The sequence below is a fragment of the Myotis yumanensis genome, unplaced genomic scaffold, assembly GCF_028538775.1.
Source record: "Myotis yumanensis isolate MYYU_CA2020_CCGP unplaced genomic scaffold, mMyoYum1.0.hap1 SCAF_6, whole genome shotgun sequence".
Classification (NCBI taxonomy): domain Eukaryota; kingdom Metazoa; phylum Chordata; class Mammalia; order Chiroptera; family Vespertilionidae; genus Myotis; species Myotis yumanensis.
The window spans coordinates 57,184,646-57,206,938 of NW_027223757.1; the positions used below are offsets into that span (position 1 = coordinate 57,184,646).

The window sequence follows — 22,293 nt, forward strand, 5'->3', positions numbered from 1 at the left end:
TACGCTTAAAAATGTTGAATTTCGTGCAAAAAAAAAAAAAGCATTTGTGGGAGGTTTTAATTCATTACTTTATTTTGAAGAAAAGTGCTGCTGAAAGCTTCGGGAAACTTATGGTGAACATCTTAATCTCAAGATACTTGTGAACACTGGTTTAAACGCTTTAAAATTGATGATTTCTATGTGAAAGACAAAGAATGTCCAGGTCAACCGAAAAAGTTTGAAGACCAACAATTACAAGCATTATTGGATGAAGATGCATGTCAAACTTAAAAACAACTTGCAGAAAGATTAAATGTTGTTCAGCAAACAATTTCCAATCATTTACAAGCAATGGGAAAGATTTTAAAGGAAGGAAAATGGGTGCCACATCAACTGAACGAAAGACAAACGGAAAACCGAAAAGGCATCAGTAAAATGTTGCTTCAACGGCACGAAAGAAAGTCTTTTTTGCATTGAATTGTGACTGGCGATGAAAAGTGGATTTATTTAGAGAATCTCAAATGCACAAAATCATGGGTTGATCCAGGTCAACCATCAACATTGACAGCAAGGCCAAATTGCTTCGGAAAGAAGACAATGCTCTGCGTTTAGTGGTATCAGGAAGGTGTGGTGTATTATGAGCTTCTAAAATCTGGTGAAACCATTAATAATAATCTCTACTGACAACAAATAATCAATTTGAACCATGCTTTGATAGTAAAATGACCAGAATGGGCCAGAAGACATGGTAAAGTAATTTTGCTTCATGATGACGCACCATCATACACTTCAAAACCAGTTAAAGACACGTTAAGAGATCTTACCTGGGAAGTATTAACCCACCCTCTGTATTCATCAGACCTTGCTCCTTCAGATTACCACTTGTTCCAATCGATGGCACACGCACTTTCTGAGCAGCACTTCAAAACGTACGAAGAAGTGGAGAATTGGGTCTCTGAATGGTTTGCCTCAAAACAAGAAAAGTTCTATTGGGACGGTATCCACAAATTACCTGAAAGATGGGGGAAATGTGTAGCTAGCAATGGACATTACTAGTATATGCAAGGACAAGACATTTTGCTATGTATAATGGAGACTAAAAAATATGTAAGTTGCAATAGTATATACAAGGACAAGACATTTTGCTATGTATAATGGAGACTAAAAAATATGTAAGTTGCCTTTGAAGAAGTTACAGTCTGGTTTGGAATACTGAACATAATAAGTCCTTGACCTCATAAACCACACAAGCTAGAAATAATCTAAATATATAAAAGCCTAAGTGACCGAACAACTGAAGGACCGACCAGTCCACCGCTTGCTATGGTGCGCACTGACCACCAGGGGGCAGATGCTCAACACAGGAGCTTCCCCCTGGTGGTCAGTGTGCTCCCACAGCCAACCTCCCACGGCCCCTCCCCCTGTGGGCCAACCTCCCACGCAGCCCCTCACCCCAGCCAACCTCCTGTAGCCCTGATCCACCTGATCACTGGCCAGGCAGAGGGACCCTACCTGTGCATGAATTCATGCACTGGGCCTCTAGTAGTGTAAATAATAGTTTAGGAAAATAGACAGATAGATAACAGATAGTCAATGAAGGATTAACTATCAAATGATATGTGTAGTCAATAATTCCCTGATGAGAAAAGAGTTTGAGAAAAGAGAAGAAATTTTAAGAGAAGTTTTTATGAGGAGGTGTATCAGATATGTGACATATGAGTGACATTTGTATGTATGGCATCCTCTGAGATGGCACAAAGATGAGGTAGAATACATCTTAGTTTATAATAGTAAACAACTAGGCAGAAGCAGAGCATTTGTACAGATATATAGTTCAAGAGTAGTGTCTGATGGTTACTGGGCAGTTACTCTGTGCCAGGCAGTGTGCACAGCTTTATACAGATCAGTTCAAATGTTTGAGTCAAGTTATTTGGAGTATTAAATAAGACAATACGATTTTATAAACAAGAAAACTAGAGCTTAGAGACACTGAACAAGTGACTGAGGTCCCTCAATCTGTAGATAGTGGAGCTGGGGCCGGAACCAAGATTTCTCTGGCCCCAAAGCCCATAACCTTAAGCACATTGCTGAATTGAGAAGCAAATCTATACATGTTATCCTTAGGATAAAGTTATAAAATCTTTGAATATGAAGAATAAAAATTCAGATGTTATCCTGCAGGGTAATCTACTTATATAAAAACCCTGGGTGTAACATCACAGCCAGAAGCGTGACCAACCGGAAGGAAGTCAGTCCTGCAGGGGTTGTCTTGGAAATGGCTGCGCCCTCCTCCAGCTGTTTCCTGGAGGGCGAGGTTTCAGGCAGGAACCCGCCCTTGGAGCGGAGCGTGGAAGTGAAATGATTTGTAATGGATCTATTATTGAAGCTACCTTTGGAAATACTATATCTATAGATCAGTGGTTCTCAACCTTGGCTGCACATTAGAATCACCTGGGAATCTTTTTAAAATCCTGATTTCTGGGCCTCATTCTCCAGAAATTCTGTTTCTTTGTTACTAATGTTGTGGCCCCACCCCATAACAAAGAAACAATTTCCAGAGGATGAGGCCCAGGAATCAGGATTTTAAAAAGATTCCCAGGTGATTCTAATGTGCAGCCAAGGTTGAGAACCACTGCTATAGATAATATTAAAAATATATATAAACGTCTAATTCTTTGTCCAAAAAATGAGCATGTTCAAAAATTAAATGATAAAAATTTGGATATACTCGATAGAGATTTCACACATATTTGAGTGATGATTCCATTGATTCCACAGATGCTGAAAATGAAAATTTTCCCATCGAATTTCTTAATAGTATTACTCCTTCAGGAATGCTGTGTCATAAATTAAAATTGAAAGTGGGTGCAATCATCATGCTATTGAGAAATCTCAATAGTAAAATGGGGTCTTTGTAATGGTGCCAGATTTATTATCAAAAGATTACGACCTAACATTATTGAAACTGAAGTATTAACAGGATCTGCAGAGGGAGAGGTTGTTCTCATTCCAAGAATTAATTTGTCCCCATCTGACACTGGCCTCCAATTTAAATTGATACTGCGACGGTTTCCCGTGATGCCAGCATTTGTGATGACTATTAATAAATCACAAGGACAAACTCTAGACAAAGTAAGCATATTCCTACCTGAGCCCGTTTTCGCACATGGTCAGTTATATATTGCTTTCTCTTGAGTTTGAAGAGCATGTGATGTTACAGTTAAAGTTCTAAATACTTCATCACAAGGGAAATTAGTCAAGCACTCTGAAAGTGTTTTCACTCTTAATGTGGTGTACAGGGAGATATTAGAATAAGTTTAATCACTTTATCAGTCATTGTTTGCATCACTGTTGTTTTTATATCATGTTTTTGTTGTTTTCAAATCATGTTTTTGTTGTTTTCATATCATGTTTTTATTGTTTTTATATCATGCCTCTGTTGTTGTTACATCCTTTTGTTACTATTTATTGATAAATTTATATATTATTTTCATATACATTTTACTAATTTCCTTTCATTTCTTACACTTCTCTTACAGAGAAAGGGCAAAAAACAATATTAAAATATCTTCGCTAATTCCCTTTTTAAAAAAAATATATTTTATTGATTTTTTTACAGAGAGGAAGGGAGAGGGATAGAGAGTTAGAAATATCCATGAGAGAAACATTGATCAGCTGCCTCCTGCACACTCCCCACTGGGAATGTGCCCGCAACCAAGGTACATGCCCTTGACCGGAATTGAACCTGAGATCCTTGAGTCCACATGCCGATGCTCTATCCACTGAGCCAAAACGGTTAGGGCAATTAATTCCCTTTTAATGTGCACAAATTTCGTGCACCGGGCTACTAGTATTATATAGAAAATCAATAACCAACCCCCTGAAAATTTGGGCCAAAAGTGAAATGTCCAAATATCCTTTTGTTTCCTCCTCTGATACTTTTTCTTTTTTTTATTTTGGATTCCATTTATGACTAACTGGGACATAATGTATGTAAAATCCAAATATTAACAAAAGTTTCAGATAATGTCTTATACATTAGGTAAGTCTGTAGTCAACTTTCAAACCTTGATGATACTGAATCAGAATATAAATAAGATAAGGCTTCAATCCTGGGAGTTTTATGGCTTCTTCAAAACATCTCTTGAATTGTGTTTATAATAAAGTTAATAAAACAGGTTGAAAAACACTTTCTTTTCATCTGCATGATGCATACTGACAACAAATGAGCATTTTTCCTATTTGTGTTAACAAGTTCTTTGCCATTATAAGGAGAACTTTGGACTGTATATAAGCTTTGTTAATTTTTTTTTTTTTTGTCGTCTCCCATACTCAGGAAGCTTTTGAGGCATAGAAGTCTAGAGAAGGAAAATACATTCTTTTGGATTAAAAAAAAATCCTTGCCTTTGCTCATTTTTCCTGAGCAGTAAAGAAGAGAAGCTATTCCATTTTTTATGAGACTGTTCTAGAAATGAAAAATTGCTCATTTGTTTAAGTAAAGAAAGTGTGTACAGTTTAAAGATTACTATTTGATATTTAAATCATTAAATATATTGCAAAATAACCTCTTATAAGATACTTATAATGCCTGTGAATACCTTTAAAATGCTGAGGAAGAAAGTATTTTCTTTTTCTCTGAAATATAATAAAAAAGAAATTTTTGTAATTTATGAATAATAAAATTGGTCACTATATATGGAGGGTTTTTATTTTAAAACAAATCCTCTGAGGTTCTAATTCCACCGTGATTAATTTTTAAGATAGTTTTTATTCCATTAGGCACTTCTTTCCTTTACTCTGAACAGCATAAATGATGAAAAGGAAGTTGCAGTTTGCAATGAATGCACAGACCAAATATTACAAAAGTGTGTGATAATGCCTTACTAGTTAGGTAAGTATAACAACTTTAAATTGGAAGAACCATTAAAAAGAGCAAAGCATTTCTGGTTACTAAAATACTTCAATTGTGTAAGATATATCCTTTGAGTCAGTGGTCTTAAAGTATTCTTACATATATCATAGATCCATTTGAGATTCTGATGAAATATAGGTGCATGATTTTTCATAAGATTTTAAGGGATATGCTAATGGTTTGAAGTCCATGTATGGATCCTCTAGAGTCCAATCAGAATGTTTATATAGCATACCATACTATATTTAATTGTTATCTAATATTTTGATATCTAATTCCTATCTATATTTAATTTCTCATTCATAGTAATATCATTCAAACAGACTTCACATTAGTACTTCAAATAACTTTCCTCTTTCCTTGAATCTAGTTTCTTGAAACATTTCATTAAAAATGTTTAAATATCTTTTCTACTGAACCAACGTGTTTATAAAAACATGATTTATTCACTGCTATTATCCCATGACTCATATTGACTGATTCTAGGATTATTTGCAGCTTAACTTTAAACTATATAAAATTGATAATAGTTTCTAGGTCATAGGAAAAGAAAGAACTATTTTATTTTGTTGTTTCTAGCAATCCAGTATTGTGACCTATGTAGTCAGGTCTGTACCAAATCCTGGAAGAATTGTGGAGCTGACATTTTACAGAATGTCGAACAGAAAGGAGGAAAGAGAACCTTTAGAGAAGTATCCAGACCTTAAGATTTTAAAAGCATAACAATTAAAGGATTTTCTCAAAATGGATATCTTAGTCATAAAAGCCAACAGCTACAAACTCCAGGGCTTAAAATAAGCAAAAAAAAAATTTGTTTTGACCATACTTGGCAGCAGATTAGCTTTGGTAAAACAGTTACAACTGCAGCTCCTTTTGCATTTGCTTTTATTCATATACTTTCTAGTGACTAGAACAAGAGTGCCTTTGATATGTGCTATCCAATTTCCACTGTATGCACCATCTGAGGGTCCTGACATGTGGACTCACCATGTGTCCTGCTGCTACCTAGTATATGAACTTCTCCATTCAATAATCTGTAGGAATAACTAATTCACGTGTGTGTGTGTGTGTGTGTGTGTGTGTGTGTGTAATTGATTCACAGGCACATGGACCGGACAAGGAGACTACCTACTATGATGTCATCACCTCTTGCCCACCCAATTCAAGCTTTTCTATCAAATCTTTCCCTTCTTCCCACAAGCACACACTGCACCCAGTGTAGTACCCACAGTCATGGTGAGTCATTTAAGGAAGAAGAAGGCAGTGTCTCGCTCTGCCTTTCTCAGATGAGTCTCCCCTATGCCTGTCTCCCTAGCTTTTTTCTCTCTTGGTGTCACAACACATCACTGAGCTCAGTGGTAACAGACAATAGATTACAGCCCTACGGGTTTACCACTTCCTTCATGCTCAAGATAATGAGGCCTGAAAAAGAAAAGACGGTTACTTGGGCAATTAGGTGGTTAGGCATTGCTAACAATCTTTACTTATTATGCTAGTGACTATACTGGTGAGTTTATGAAAGGGAATGAGTAACTGTTGGTTTTCCCAGCATTTTAGCACAGCTGTTCTCTGCTTTTGATACCCATGCAAGAGTATTTGAGACTGTCAGTAACTGTCCAATTTCAAAGTTATGCACTTTCAGTTGTACATAACTTATGGATTTTTACTCATACTCAAATGTTGGATTGACTACTCATATCTTTTTATTTTATACTAGAGGCCCGGTGCACAAAATTTGTGCACTCGGGGGGGGGGAGGGGGGTCCCCCAGCCCCGCCCGGCCTGTGCCCTCTCGCAGTCTGGGACGCCTCAGGAGATAACGACCTGCTGGCTTAGGCCTGCTCCTGGGTGGCAGAGGGCAGGCCCAATCCCTAGGTGCAGCCCCTGGTCAGACTCAGAGCAGGGCTGATTGGGGAGTTGGGGTGCCACCCCCTGTCATGCACAGAGCAGGGCCGATAAGGGGGTTGAGGAGCTCCCCCCTGTCACGCACAGAGCAGGGCCCATCAGGGGGTTGGGGAGCTCCCCCCTGTCACGAACAGAGCAGGGCGGATAGGGAGGTTGTGGCCCCACCCCCTGTCACACACAGAGCTGCAGGGCGATCAGGGGGTTTGGGCGCTGCCCCCTGTCACGCTGATCCCGGTGCTGGGAGGCATATTACCCTTTTACTATATAGGATAGAGGCCTGGGGGCCGGCTGGTTTGCCCTGAAGGGTGTCCTGGATCAGAGTGGGGGTCCCCACTGGGGTGCCTGGCCAGCCTGGATGAGGGGATGATGGCTGTTTGCAGCTGGTCACACACCCTTCAGGGTGGGGGTCCCCACTGGGGTGCCTGGCCAGTCTGGGTGAGGGGCTGAGGGCTGCTTTCAGGCTGGCGGTTGTTGACTGAAGCTCCCAACCGCTCCTTTTTTTTTCTCTTTTTTTATTTTATTCTGGGCCAGCTTTAGCTCTGGCTCTAGCTCTGAGGCTTATATCTGGTTTGTTTGCTGTTCTATAATCGAAACAATGTATAACTTCAGCTCTGAGATCCCGGCAGGCTGAAAGCTGGTTTCTGGGGTTTTGTTTAGCTTCTTATTTGCAACATAGTACATAGTTGCTTAGAGTTGCAACTCAGAGGCCGGCAAGTCAGGCGGGGAATGGACTCTGCAGTCACTGGAGCAAGCAAGCCTCATGTTCGCTTCCAGCTGCCTGGCTGCCGGCCGCCATCTTGGCTGACAGTTAATTTGCATAAGGATATGCTGATTAGCCAATGGGAAGGGTAGCGGTCGTACGCTAATTACCATGTTTCTCTTTTATTAGTGTAGATGGCCTTCTCATATATGTGTGCTTCATAGCCATGTTTTAACAGGAATAGCAAGAACAGTCTGTCTTGAGACTTACTTTACCATTTACTGATAGTATACAGTGTAATTTAGTTGGTTGGGAAATGAACATAAAGAAAAATCTTTCTTCAAGAAGATACGGTATGCCAATTCTACTTCTATTATTTTTCTGTTGGGTAGCCCTAGGCAAGCTTCTTAACCATTGTGCTTTTCTTTTCTTCTTTGTGAAAAAAATATGAAGACAATCTTCAAGGAATGTCACAGAATGATCCTAATACACGCTGTAGAATATTAAAAAGAAGTAGCTGTGAGCACTGATGATGCTTCTAGTTCCAGGGAATCCTTATGGTAAATTACCAGATAACCTCAGCAGTTCACTGAATCATTCAAAGAATTCCTGGGAAAAATAAGATGATGGTTGAGTAATCAGGATATAGTAGAAATGGTACAAGTATATGCAGGTTAAGTCAATCTCATAAAAGGGTTAAGAAAAAAATCTTCCCAAACTTTTTGAAAACTCAGTATAAATAAAAAGCATATAAAAAAATATTTCCAAGCCCACCCACAATGGCTCAGTGGTTGAGTGTCAACCTATGAACTAGGAGGTCACAGTTTAATTCCTGGTAGGGGCACAGGCCTGGGTTGTGGGCTTAATCCCCTGTGTGGGGCCTGCAGGAGGCAGCATATCAATGATTCTCTCTCATCATTGATGTTTTTATCTCCCTCTCCCTTTTCTCTGAAATAAATAAAAAATATATTTTAAAAATGTATTTACAGATGATTTACCTAATTTATTCAAATCTCATTGCTCATGGGAATGTGTGCTTGCCAATGAGAAGATAATGGCTTAAATATATGATCTAATACAATAAATATGTGGTATGGAGTCATAAATAGGAATCTTATTAAAATATACCCTGGGATCTGTTGTTATATTATTTTAAATGTTTTAACACTTAGCAATATTGATTTGTTAATGCCAAAGCTTTCAAAGTGGTATTTCCTACACATTCATATTTCTCCTTAGTAAACTGGGTGGGGGGCGGGGATAGTGAGAGAGGATGTTTGAATTTACGAAGTTGGAGTTTGTCTGATGAAGGCAGCCATTAATTAATTCTAGACATCTTGGCTTTTCATGGAAGGACGTTGCTTCTGGGTATCTCAAGTGTAAACTTGGAAGCTCCTTAACTATAACCTCAGAGCTGATTTCTAAGGTAACTAGAATCCAAAACACAGCTTTAGAAATCAGAATTCACACCTCAAATTGTTCCTGGAAGCCAAGGAGAGGCCTCAGTACTTCTGGAGGCCAGCTGATGTCACCCTGTTTCCAGTTCCCTGGACAGCTGCAGCTCCAGCATTCTCACCAGTTAGAGTTTCCTTCTGGTAGTCTGTGTAGTTATTGAGAGTAGCCATATGTAGGGCACCTAATTGTAATCCAACTGAGAGATTAGACTACCAGATGTCACAGTGGTCATTGTGAAGCCAACGTATTTTCTCTCAAACCAGACCAGCCTACTGCGTAGGGCTCCATCCTCATCTTCCTGGCCTCTTTCTAAAAGGGAGAAAAATTCACACACCTGATGGCACACTCTAGTTTCATTAAATCAACCTTAATTAGGCCAGCTAGACTGGCTTTGATAAGGCCAATTATTGGGTTTTAGGGTCAAGGTCAGAAGCAGCAGGGCAAAGATGACAGAGTGAAAGAGGAGTTGCTTATTTTGGAATTCCTGGAGCTTTAATACCGACACCTTTCAAGGGAAGAAAAGAGTCCACTAATGAAGTGACAGGTGAATAAATTAAGAATTCATGGATGGATCTTGATAATATTATACTAAGCAAAATAGGTCAGACAGAAAAAGTCAAGAACCATATGATTTCACTCATAGCTAGGATATAAAACTGAATATAACAAATAAACCAACAAGAAAAACAAACAAACACTCATAGACACAGACAACAATATGATGGCTACCAGAGGGAAGGGGAATAAGGGGGAGGTAGTAAAGGGTAAAGGGGGTCATATACGGTGATGAAAGAAGATTTGACTTTGGGTGTGAGCATATAATGCAATATACAGATGATGTATCATAGAACTCTACACTTGAAACCCACATACTTTTATTAAACAATGTTATCTAAATATATTTAATGAAAAAATAAACATGAATGAAACATAAGAAAAACAATAAATAAGAAACATAACCCAGAATGTAAAACATTTCAATGATTTCTGGTTGCACTTAGAATAAATTCTGAAACTTAAAAACAAAATAAGCTTTGGGTAAAAAGAGTTTGACTATTCAGTGGCCTCTTCCCTAAATAATTAGACAGTGTGTGTGTGTGTGTGTGTAAATGTGTGAACATAATAATTGAAGTAGCAAAAAGGATTAGCAGCATTACACATTTATCTTCATCTCTTACATGAGAAAGTAGTAAGGTAACACAAATGAAAGAGGTTTCCAGAAAAACAGTTTGGTGGGGCCACATTAATATTTAAGAGTCTATTAACACAATACCCTGCTTTAAGTTTAGTCTACAGTAACTTGGAAAACTTTCCAAACAATCAAGTTATAGAAAATAAACACTTAGCTGTATTCTCTTGGTTGCACTTTTCAAGTTATATGATAGAACAACCTAAAAAGCTCCCCCTCTTGATGAATTTTCCAATTTTCTTGTGAAATCCAAATTTAAAGAAGTCATCATTGCCTAAGCTTTGTGGGGTTGTTGCCATTGCTGTCCTTTGCCAAGCATAACCAGTGAATTCATTAGCTGAACCACAAGTATGTAGTATTAACCATGGTCTTAAGATTTAAAAAGTGAAAGGAGATAAGAGACTTACAGTAAAACCTTTCTCATTTTTCCTATGAAGTGAGAACCAAAAAAGCATTTTTCTAGGAGGAAAATAAAAACCTTTGAAACCAACTTTTTGTCAGTAGTCAGTCTTTTCCTGAGTTTCTTTATTAGAGAAACTGTAGCATAGAACCTTCTGCATAGTGTGATGGTGTTTTTCGGGCATTTTTGCTCATCCTTTGCTTTCACTGAGTTTTTACTCAATAACTGGGTCTTTAGGGACTGCTGGACAGGAGGAGGGTTACTCATGAAGAAAGTCATGTTCACAAAATTGCTGACATAACTTAACTTCTTACATGGCCAAACCCACATAAGATGAAGTCATCTGCATGCTGCCTAGGACATTAATTTTCCCTAATTCTTACCATTGACTTATTGTGTTTAATCATAAACATTCTTTGAACCTCAATGTCCCCAACTATAAAGCAGGGATAAGAGTATTGGTCACATGGAAAATGATGAGATGAAACTGCTTCTAAAGGACTTTGGCCTTGACAGGAAGTACAGTCCAAATATCTGTGTCCTTTGTTTTAATAGCACAGTGTTTTATTAAAGAAGAAAAAGGATAAGTAACTACCTCTGAAATGTTTTCAGTTTTTCTGGTGTTACATGCATGGTATATAATTTATTTAAGTTAGACAAAAACTGTGAATAGTTTTTAAATATATGTCATAACACTCATCACTTGTGTCATGTTAAAAATGTCCTCTTTTTAGTTTTGTGATTTTGCTGTTTTCCAGTGAATAATAGATATTTAAGTAATCCTCATATTAAGTAATACATCATTTAATATATTTTTATTTTTTCAGAGAGGAAGGGAGAGATTGAAACATCAATAATGAGAAATCATTGATGGGCTGCCTCCTGCATGCCCCCTACTGGGGATCAAGCCAGCAACCTGGGCATGTGCCCTTCACCGGAATCGAACCCGGGACCCTTCAGTCTACACACAGGTGGTCTATCCACTGGGAAAGACTACATTATTTAAATTGAAACTTCCACTCTGGCACTCTGACATTTACATTCTTCTTTACTCTGATGTTTTCTCACTCTATAGAACTTCCTCCTCTCTTTCAATATACATTATAATTTATTTATTGGTTACATTGTTTTTGGTATCTTTCCTCACTGGAGTAAAATCTCTAAGAGTTCACAGGTTTCTATTTTGTTCAGTGATATATCCCTAGTATCTAGAACATTGCTTGACACACGAGTATTTATTAAATGGTTCCATTGAAAAATAAAACTTCTGTTTGGATTCCAGTTTCTGCTCAATTTCCACAGCTTAGAGTTCAAACTGGACTCAGGTGTTTGAACTAATCTGGTCCCCAACCCATCCACCAACTCACAGTTCCTTTTTCCCTACCTTCTTTCTATCCCTCTGCTCTCAGCTTCTAGTCTATCTAGGTTTTGCTCTTCCCATTGCCACCTGAAACATAGTTTTGACACTTTCTTCTAGTTATCAGTTTAGATTCTCTGACCTAATGCCACCATAACATGGGGAAACATTTATATGAAGAAAAATTATGAGAATACAACAGTAAGTACAACATGGTTGCCAATGTTTCATATGAGGAATGCATGTGTGGATGCTGGAACTGATAGTCTCCGGGACAGTGTGTTACAAAAGGCCCTTCTGGCATCTAATCATATTTCAACAAGACTAGCATGCACACCAATAGATGTTATGTGGCCTTTTAAACTTTCAATTCATTTCAGATGTGGTTTAAAGTATTGTGTCATCCAGAGTTCATTTGCCTGTTGATGATTCATTTATTGATCTCCCAAACAAACAGATGGTGGGTAGGGGAGAAGACAGGAGGAAAGGAAAGAAAGAAAGATATGAGCAAGAAAATAATTTGACATTAACATGTCTGTGTTGTGATGATCTCAAACACTAGAAATGAGTATTTTGATTCCCTATGTGAAAATATTAACATAGTACTGTATATAACTGGAGGTGAGTTGTGTGGTTTAACTAAAGTTTCTACAGTTTTGTTTGTTGGTTGGTTGTTTTCAGTTAAGTAGAGATGATATTTATAAATGAGGAAAGTTAGAACATGGGTAATACAATTTGACTGATGGTCTCTCAACTGAAAATCGGGGCTGAAAAAGGATCACAGCATGAATGACTTTTTACTTTGTATTCATAAGAGTCAGGCTATAAAATTTATTGCATATTGTATAGAAAGCCAAAAATAGTGTATGCTTTTTGTTAAGACACTTCTTGGTGATTCATTCAGCAAACATGACTGAATATCTTTCTAGTGCAAGGCATTGTGCCTGGGGCTAGAGCTGGAACAGTAGAGTGGTGACAGAACAAGGAGCTGCCATTCCCACAGGAGTATGAAGTGCCTGTTTCTTTCAAAAGTTACCTTTAAGCCTCACAAAACCCTTCACCACAGATATTATAATGTTCACTTCCAAAGTACAAAAACTGAAGATCAGAAAAGGTAAGTAATATTCCAAAGTCACACAGCCTGCATAACAGAACCAATATTCAAGCCAGCATTTTGATGGCACCAAATCTCAGTCTCTCATTTGTTCATCTCTCTCTCTCTCTCTCTCTCTCTCTCTCTCTCTCTCTCTCTCTCTCCCTCCCTCCCTCCCTTTCTTCTGTCCCTAGGATATGAGGGAGAATGTGATATAAAAGAGGAACAAAAACTATCATTTCTTTTATTACCCTGACTACCTAGATTCTGAGGGCTCCCTTGGATACTTGGACATTTGTCAACATTTTGCAATATTATCTACACTTTCAATGACATGCATATATTGGTGATTGTCCATATATACTTTGTGCAAATGCTAAGTACTTGGGATACACAGATACACACACATCTAAGACCTAGTCCTACCTTCAAGGAGCTCTTACTATTGTGTAAGAAATAGGTCAAACAATGGTTGCCATATTGGCCAATTATTCAGTTCTTTTTTTTTAAAAATATATTTTATTGATTTTTTACAGAGAGGAAGGGAGAGGGATAGAGAATTAGAAACACTGATGAGAGAGAAACATCAATCAGCTGCCTCCTGCACACCCCCTACTGGGGATGTGCCCGCAACCAAGGTACATGCCCTTGACCAGAATCGAACCTGGGACCCTTGAGCCTGCAGGCTGATGCTCTATCCACTGAGCCAAACCAGTTAAGGCAATATCCAGTTCTTTTGAAAATGAGCCAGGTAGAAAAGCATATCTACTGCCACTTGTAACAGCATAAAGAAGGTACAGTCATTGGGTAAATGCTATAAATGTGTACTGAAAGAAAAGTGGGGCTTGAGAGAGATAGAAAGATTATGGTAGAAGAACAGAGAACAGCTTGGCCTCAAGGCTATCTCCACCCTGCCCCTGACCTGTCCACATTCCACCTCTGCCCCATGACCTCACTGTCCCACCACCAAGCTCCTGTCCAAACTCCCCTGGACATACCAATGTTATCCTCTCTATAATGTTCTCAAGGTCTATCTTTTCAGGCAATAAATCCCTGTTAAATATTAGCTATGTTCAATATTTTCCCTCTACTTGATTGCACAATCCTTAAACCGCTGACTCATTCTTGCTTTATCATAAGTATTTACATTTTGGTTAAAATCATGGACTTTGGAGTCATGGAATCTTCGCTTCACCACTTGTGTGACTTAGCTTCAGTTACCTCATCCATATAACTGGGATAAAATTGTGGCGATGATCACTTTGTAAGGCATATATATGTCAAATCATTATGTTGTACACCTAAAACTAATATACTATTGTATGTTAACTATACTTTAATAAAATAAGTAAAGTAAAAACCATGAAAGACATTATTAGAAACCAATAACATAATTTTAAAAAATCCTAAGAAACGAGGCAAGCAGTAAAAATCTGATCATCTGATTATCCTAAAGAAACATTCTCAAGTTAATATATTTTAAGGGGCCTCCTAAGTCTGAGAAAATCCATGGTAAAAGTCATGGTAGCCCTCTGATAGTGTGAGTCAGAATTTCATCCCACCCTCACTGAGGGTGTTCCTCTAGGTACCCCTGAAAGTCCTCAGGAGTGTATCACCCATGCTTAGGCACAGAGTCTATAAGACACATCACAGCGTGTGCCACCTTCCACTTTTCTGCCCCAGTTCCCTTAAACAAAGGCCATGGCTGGCAGTGCTGTATGAAATTGCCTTTCCATGACCCCCCCACAAGCTGCTTTTTCTAGCCACAATGCTTCCATCAGCTGGCAGCAACATGTCTGGAGCACTAGTACACTGAAACTGCTCCTAGTCATGCCCAGGCCTCTGTCCTCTGCCAGGCACACTGCTTCCACCTATACGCTTCCTCCAGACACTACAGCCTGTGGGCTGGTCCACCAAAGTGTGAAAGCCATGCAGGTACCCACACTTTACCATATTCCTTGCAAAGCTGGGTGACCAAACTACCACTTATGTGTCACATGCTGGCATATATCTACCACCAGAACATTTACTAGGCTTCTAGTGCCCTACAGAGTTCTTGGTGAAGAGAGCCCTAACAGATTTTCTCCGAACAGCCCTGTTCCCTAGCACTCAGCTGTTTGTGTGTGAAGCCAGACCCAAGATATGGATGCTGTGCAACACTCAGAACTACCATGATCCTCCGACACCTAAGCCTTAGTTAGTGGTCCAGCTCATTGGCCTGATTCTCTCTCTCCTAGAATGAGTTTTTTTCCAGCGGGCTACTCCTAGATTTAATTAGAGCTCTGGTGGGTCTGTCCGACCAGAGTCCCAAAGGTAAGTGCACAGTTGTATAACAGAGTCTCCAGTAGAAGTCAGGTTTAAATTCTGTTATAGGCTGGAACATCATTTAAAATATGCTCTCCTATTCTATGTTTTAAAGAGAAGCTGTCCAGTCTCCCATGGGTGGACTCCTTTGGTTTGGGAAGAAGCTTCAATTGCATCTTTTAATTACACAGAGGCGTAAAGCAAAAATTACTCCTCTTCTGGAAGAGAATATCATAGGGTTTGGCTCTGGTTCATAGGCAGATGGAGTCCTCAGGCCCCAGTGCTCTACAGACCTGGGAGCCATGAGGTCCACATTCTGAAAAGGGCCTGCTGCACAGAGGCTCATGGGATGGGAACACTTTGGGTCTCACTTCTTTCACTTTGTGATTAAAAGTTTTAAAAACACATTCAAGGAACCGCCAATAACCTTAATTAATGGAGATGAGACAGCAAAAAAAAAAAAAAAAAAGACTAATGAACTCCTCTGAAATTAAAGTCATTCAGAAATAACTGAGGAAAACTGGAGGACAGAGGATCCAGTCTGGCCCCTTAGATTGCATCCCAGGGCATGCATCGTTGGTGGGGAGAACTGATTCTGGAATGTTCTGCCTGGGCCTGAGTTCACCTGTACCCCACCCACAGAGTGACATTATGAGCTTTGGGGAAGTGGCTTTCTCTGAATGACAGGAAACAGATGACACTCCACACTATGTATGTGACAGCAAGGTCAATTCCAGGTATAAGCTTAACACTGGGCGAGGGTGTGTCCTCCTTCCCACTAGGAATTCTTTGTTTTTGGTACAAGTTATCAGCAGCAACAGTGACTAGAACTTACAACAGAGTGACTTTATTTTGTCAGTGATGCTGCTCTTCAGCAACAATAGAGTGTAATGGGGAGTATATGCCCCCCGCAGTGGCTCCATTATGATGTGGTGACAGCTTCCATGAAAGGTGCCCCATTGCTCAGCCTAACCGCAAGGCAAAGAGAGCTTCTGATAGCTTTACATCCAGTCACATAAAAGCAGTAAAGCCATTATAGAGGCATTACTCACAATAGCCAAAAGGTGGAAACAACCCAATGTCCTTTAACAGATGAATGAATAAACAAATGTGTTATATTCAGATAATAGAATATGATTCAGCCCTAAAAAGGAATGAACTTCTGGCACATGTTACAACAGGGGTGTACCTTGAAGATATGATACTGAGTGAAATGATCAATCACAAAAGGACAAATACTCTATGCATCCATTTATGTGCGGTACCTAAAGCAGTCAAATTAACAGAGATCAAAAGTAGAATGGTGGTTGTCAGGGAATGGAGGGAGGGGCAAGAGGAAATTGTTCAGCAGGCACAGAGGTTCTGTTTGGAGAGATGAAAACGTTTTGGAAATGGATAGTGGTGATGGTTCCACAACAATGTGAATGTACTGAATGCCACTGAATTGCATGCTTAAAAATGATTAAAATGGTAAATTTGATGTTATCCATATTTTACAACTACAAATTTTTTAAAAGAGTAAGGTGTTAAAGGTTACATTGATGAATAACTGCATTCATTGCTCCTCTGATCACAAGGGAGCTAGAAATCTATGTAATTTGAGTATTAAAGTAAATCTGACCTTACTTATACTTGTAAGCCAGGGATGTCAGGAGAATTCTGAATTACATTAAAAAAAAATCTGATACAGAAAATTACAAGCAGAATCGGGGCATCTTTTAATTTGAGAAATTTCTTAAAGCCTTTAAAGTATTTATTTTAAATAGATTCCCATCCACTTATCTTGCTCAACTATACTCAGACCTGGGTAAGATTCAAAAGGCAACACTAGAAAATGCCTATGCAGCAGTTCTTACAAAATTGCTCTATGAATGCTACTGTGTGGAACTTTGAGGCTGGCTTTTTAGCATACTCAACTCATATGCAACATCAAACCCCATTGCCCAATCTTCACACTTTACTGGGAATCCTAATCAACTGGGCATTTTGTTAAAATGCAACTTCTGATTCAAGAGGACTGGTGAGGGGCCTTTGACTCTGAATTTGTAAAAAACTCCCAGGTGAGAATTCCTGTTTGACAACCACACTCTGAGCAGCAAGGCACTCAGTGGTGCTCCCTGTGGGTTTGGTTTATATGAAATTTTTTCCCACTAGAATGCAAGCTACCTGGTGTGGAGCAACCAAGACTCATAACTATGTATTTCTTCCAGCATCTAGCGTAATGCTTCATGCAAACATAGAAGTCCGGTAATGCTGGTAACAATGATTAAATTTAAAGTACAGAAAGTAAACAGCATATACAGAGGGGCCAGAAGAAGAAGATATTTATTAGAAAATAAAATGGAAAACCTGTGAATAGTCTATGATATCCTGAATGAATCAATTTTGTTTAGTAAAATAAATGAATTGTACAACATTTGAATGCACAGATGATCTTGAGGAAAGGGTACAACACCTACGAACATATTTAGGGAAAAGCAGAGATGATGATTTCAGCTTTCAAATTTCAAAGAGGTGTATCTCACTGCACATATAAAAATGGCTGATTTCACTTCTAAGGATTCTGTGTGTGTTGGCCCCATGTAATAATTTCCCAATGGATCTAGCAGAGTGCTTTTCCCTTAAGCAATCTTGAATGTTTGTTTCCCAAGCATTGTTGTTCTTCTTTAGAATAAGTCTATAATACAGGCCTCAGGAAATACATCTCATTTTAGGGCGTAAGAAAATAAGATAATACAGTATAAAATAATCATGTTATACAGTGTAAATTAGAGCAGATCCTTGTTGATGTATGAAATAAAAAATTTCCAAATAGTAGCAAGGTTGCCAGTGAGAAATATTATGTTGAAATAGGTTGTGGATACTAAGTTTGTACAAGTTCTGTTTTTTAAGCAAAGAAACAAACATTCTATCCGGTAGTCTTCCTATGATGCTAATTTTTCTGAGGTCATGACTTTTATTACTCGATGGGCAGATTTATTTCTCAACTAAACTACATTTGAGGTGCTTACATTTCCCCCTACACTGATTTCTTCCATTTGCTATAGCACAGAGACTGAAGTATAATACTCATTTTTTCCATCAGAAATGTACTTCCAATATAGCTTTCTCCATGGGTATCACTGACAAAGGAAAGCAGAGTCAAAGGCCTCATCCATCTTGTGGTTCCCGTCTGAAGAACGTGCAGTCTAACTCATCTACTGAAAGCAGAACTAATGAGCAGACAGCCTCCTTTCCTGACAGTTTCTTATGCTTTGGTCTCTGTAAACTGGAGGCTATAAATCTGACAGCAGCATTACAGCCTCTGAATTGAATGTATATTTTTTTGTCCTTACCCAAGGATATGTTCATTAATTTTTAGAGAGACTGAAAGGGAGAAAGAGAGAGACAGACAGTGAGAGAAAGAAACATTGATTGGTTGCCTCCCATACATGCCCCAGTTGGGGATGGAACATGCAACCTTTTTGGTGTATAAGGTGATGTTCTAACCAACTTGGCCACCTGGCTAGGACTGAATGTACAATTTAATTGATAAACTCATGTTCTCCATTTGAAGAATTATTATAAAACAAATGTATGCTGATTTTCTAACATGGATTCATTTTTTGGTTAGAGAGTTAATGTGGCTTGAGCCCTTAATACATATGAATTTTTTAAACACTGGTTTCTTTAATCTACTAGTTCTCATCTCTCTCTCCCCAACTATTTTTATTGAAAGGCTCTAAAATTTCTTATTCCAAATTACATGAAACATTGATTAACCCCATGGATTTATTTAAGAGCTTTTGTTATTGGGTATTTTAGAAAGACTCAGAGGCAGACAGGCAGAAATTCTGTAATTAATCAGGATTGCCTGGCTTGTTGCTACAGTGGCAGTGAATTGGTTCCCAGTGGGAGAGTTAATAGAAAAACATTCAATTTCAAAATGACCTGGATGCATTAAAGGGATTAAGCTGTAATGCTTTTAATCCCTGTAACTCAAACAAAGGGAAAATTTTCTTGAGCGATGAACTGCATAATGTATTTGTGGGGCAGCAAATGATATCTGTTGAACATCAGCTAAACAGCCCAGTCTGTAGCCCAGGGATTGCACTTGGCACAGCCAGAATGATGGCTCAGGGGATTTAGCAGCTTTTAAACTCTAGGGTTTGAGTGAATCTAAAATGGGTGCTGTTTCAGGAGGTTCCAGTCTCTGGAGCTTCCAAGTGGTCAGACATCCTGCTGATCAACTTTTAGGTGAAAACTCCCAGGCAGGAATGGTGATTATGTGACAGATAGCCTTCAACTTCCCCACCTTTGGAGCCCATGACAAACACTGTTCTTTCACCATGGCATCCTGTCCCGTCAATAATGTATCCAAGTTCAATTCTATTTGCTGTCAGTCTTCCAGGATGAAATTTTAAAAAAATAATATAAATTATTTAGTCTCCGTGATCAAATTCCTCAGTTCCCAAAGATCTGGTAGAAAATGTCAAATAGCATAAAGGTATAACTCAAAATGTATATTTTTCAAATAAACTATGTTTATATTATTTTGGAGGCTTCTGGGTATTTTTCTAAGGAAGCTTTCTGTTCATATTGGGTACCTTCTATTGTTCTATCTTATTGTCCACTGGTTCTTTCCTCTCTCCTCTTCTTTGATGTTGAGTGCATTTACTAAATTTTAAAAAAATTTCAATTAGTATATTTTTCACGTCCAGAATTTATATTTGGTTTGTCCTTATATTTTTTATTTCTTTGCTGAGACTCTATTTCTTTTTCTTTATTTTGAAAGGAGAAAGGCAGAGGGTTTTGAATCCATACCAGAAGGAGGGAAAAATAACTCTACATGGACACAGAGCAGTGCAAGTAAGACCCCAGAGGCTTGAAATAGTCCAAGTTGGGGAATTATGATGTGTTCCAACCATAACGTGAAAGAAAGAATGGAAGGAGATAAGGTTAGAGTAAGGGGTTTCAGGCTGTCCTCACGTGGAAGTCATTACAAAGCCTGTCTTTCCCACACTCCCTCCTCACTCTCTTTCTCCCTTTCACCAGGTTCATGTATTTGCTTTAAAATAACCCCTCAATTGAAAACAATCAATGACAGACATCATTCCTTTTGAGGTTGTTTTATCTTGCTTCAAAACAGCCCTGACTGGTTTGGCTCAGTGGATAGAACGTTGGCCTGCGGACTGAAGGGTCCCACGTTCGATTCCAGTCAAGGAGAGAGAGAGGATGAGGGGAGAGGGGATGAGTTTGCTCTCCCTAGTGTAAGGATTTCAAAGAAAGAAAGCTTTTTTGCCTTCTTTCTTTGCTATCTTTAAAATCCTTCTCTACACATTATTTTTCAAATATGTGGCTGATCTTAAATATCTTTACTTTCTGTATACATTCATGTGAATGTATTTCTATGTGAAAAGTGTGTGTATAAGAGTATGAGTACATTATATTCTGCTTGATTAAAAAGTCTGGCTTATGACACAAGAAGAGAGATTGGTTACATAGGAGATCATAGTGTCCAGGCTGTTCCAACTCTAAAGAGTTTCTTCTATTCATAGAAGCTCAGCAGGGCAATTATGAATGCGGGTCTAGGTTCAGTGATGCCTGATCAAATCCCTGATCTGCCTTTTACTGGCAGTACTGCTTCAGTGACTTTGTAAACCCCCGTTTTCTCATCTGTAAAATATTCATCATCATATTATCTATATCACATAAGATAATTCATGTAAAGTGCTTACCATCGTGCCTGACATATAATACAGATGCAGTAAATGTTAGGTATTAGGATTACAATTTTGGATTAATTATGTAAATATCCTGTTAAGACAGGCACAGTGTATTGGTCTGGAGACAGGGCATCAGTGTTGTATTTTCTTCCTGGAAAAATGCTCCGCAGGAACGAGAGGCTAGAGACCTTAGGTGATGGGAGAGAAGCTGGTGATCGCATGAGGACCAAGTCCATCCGCTTGTGGACCTATCAACCCTTAACTCTGAAGGTTAAATTAGAATATACATCTTTTATAATGTTGAGAATTCTGGAGCTACTCTAGATAATATCTTGTACCTCTCTCCTAATTACATCATTATTGTCTTAAGCCATTTCAAAATGAGAGATGTATAGTGAAGCATTCATTATGACATGTTGGGGGCCCATGGAAAAATGCTTGAAAAGCAAAAATTTTCCTTGAGCTGGTAATTTTGTAAACATGACCTGATTTTTCAAAATGCTAGTCATGTTTGGAAATAAAGCAGATTTATTTCTTCAGCCACACTCGATGATTACAGGAAAGAATGTGCCTACTTTTTAACCTCTTTGCCAAATCTTTGATATCAGATAAGTTTAGTCATGGTCTCAGAAAACTGGGAGAATCTGGGTCCCCAAAGCATCAATGTTGCTATTTCCTTCAAACCTAGGATTGCGAAAGAAAAAAGCATCATGAGCATGTGCTAGAGTGAGACTCTGTAATGCCTATGGATGAAGGTTGACTCATAGCATCTCCTCTGAAACTCAAGTTAAAAATTAGCAGTGCAGTGTGACTCATATATGAGAAACCCTCCAACCACCCTCAGCCTGTCTTTAGTCTCTCAGAATTATTATGAGTTCTGGAACACTATCTTGTGCATTTTGTAACTTCAGGTAGCTCAGGCCAGCATAGCATATAGTACTAGTATGTAAAAGACACTATATCTGTTGAGGTTAATTTAATGAAATTGAATTAAATGGAAGAGAAAGCTCATTTCCTCTGGAAGGAAAAACAGAAGGAATCAGCATTTTTGAGGACTTATCATGTGCTAAGAAGAGGGGATGGTACATAGTTGGTAAGATAAGGTGTTATGGCAAAGAATGGAGGCACATGAAGAATTCAAGTCACCCTAAGCCTGGACCACTTAGCTGGAGAATAAGCATGACTCCAGCAATGTGATTCTTTTACTCTATTTAAAGGAAGAGCAATGTATAAGAGGTATATGGCTGTGGAAGGAGAAAGCTAACTTTCATTGAGCACCTACTATGTGGCCAATA

General features: G+C 38.6%; 1 long non-coding RNA gene across 2 annotated transcripts in view; it reads right to left on the minus strand.

The window, feature by feature from the left end:
- Positions 1-22,293, minus strand: part of LOC139013138 (uncharacterized) — a 129,448-nt gene that overhangs the window by 101,589 nt on the left and 5,566 nt on the right. The window lies entirely within an intron of this gene.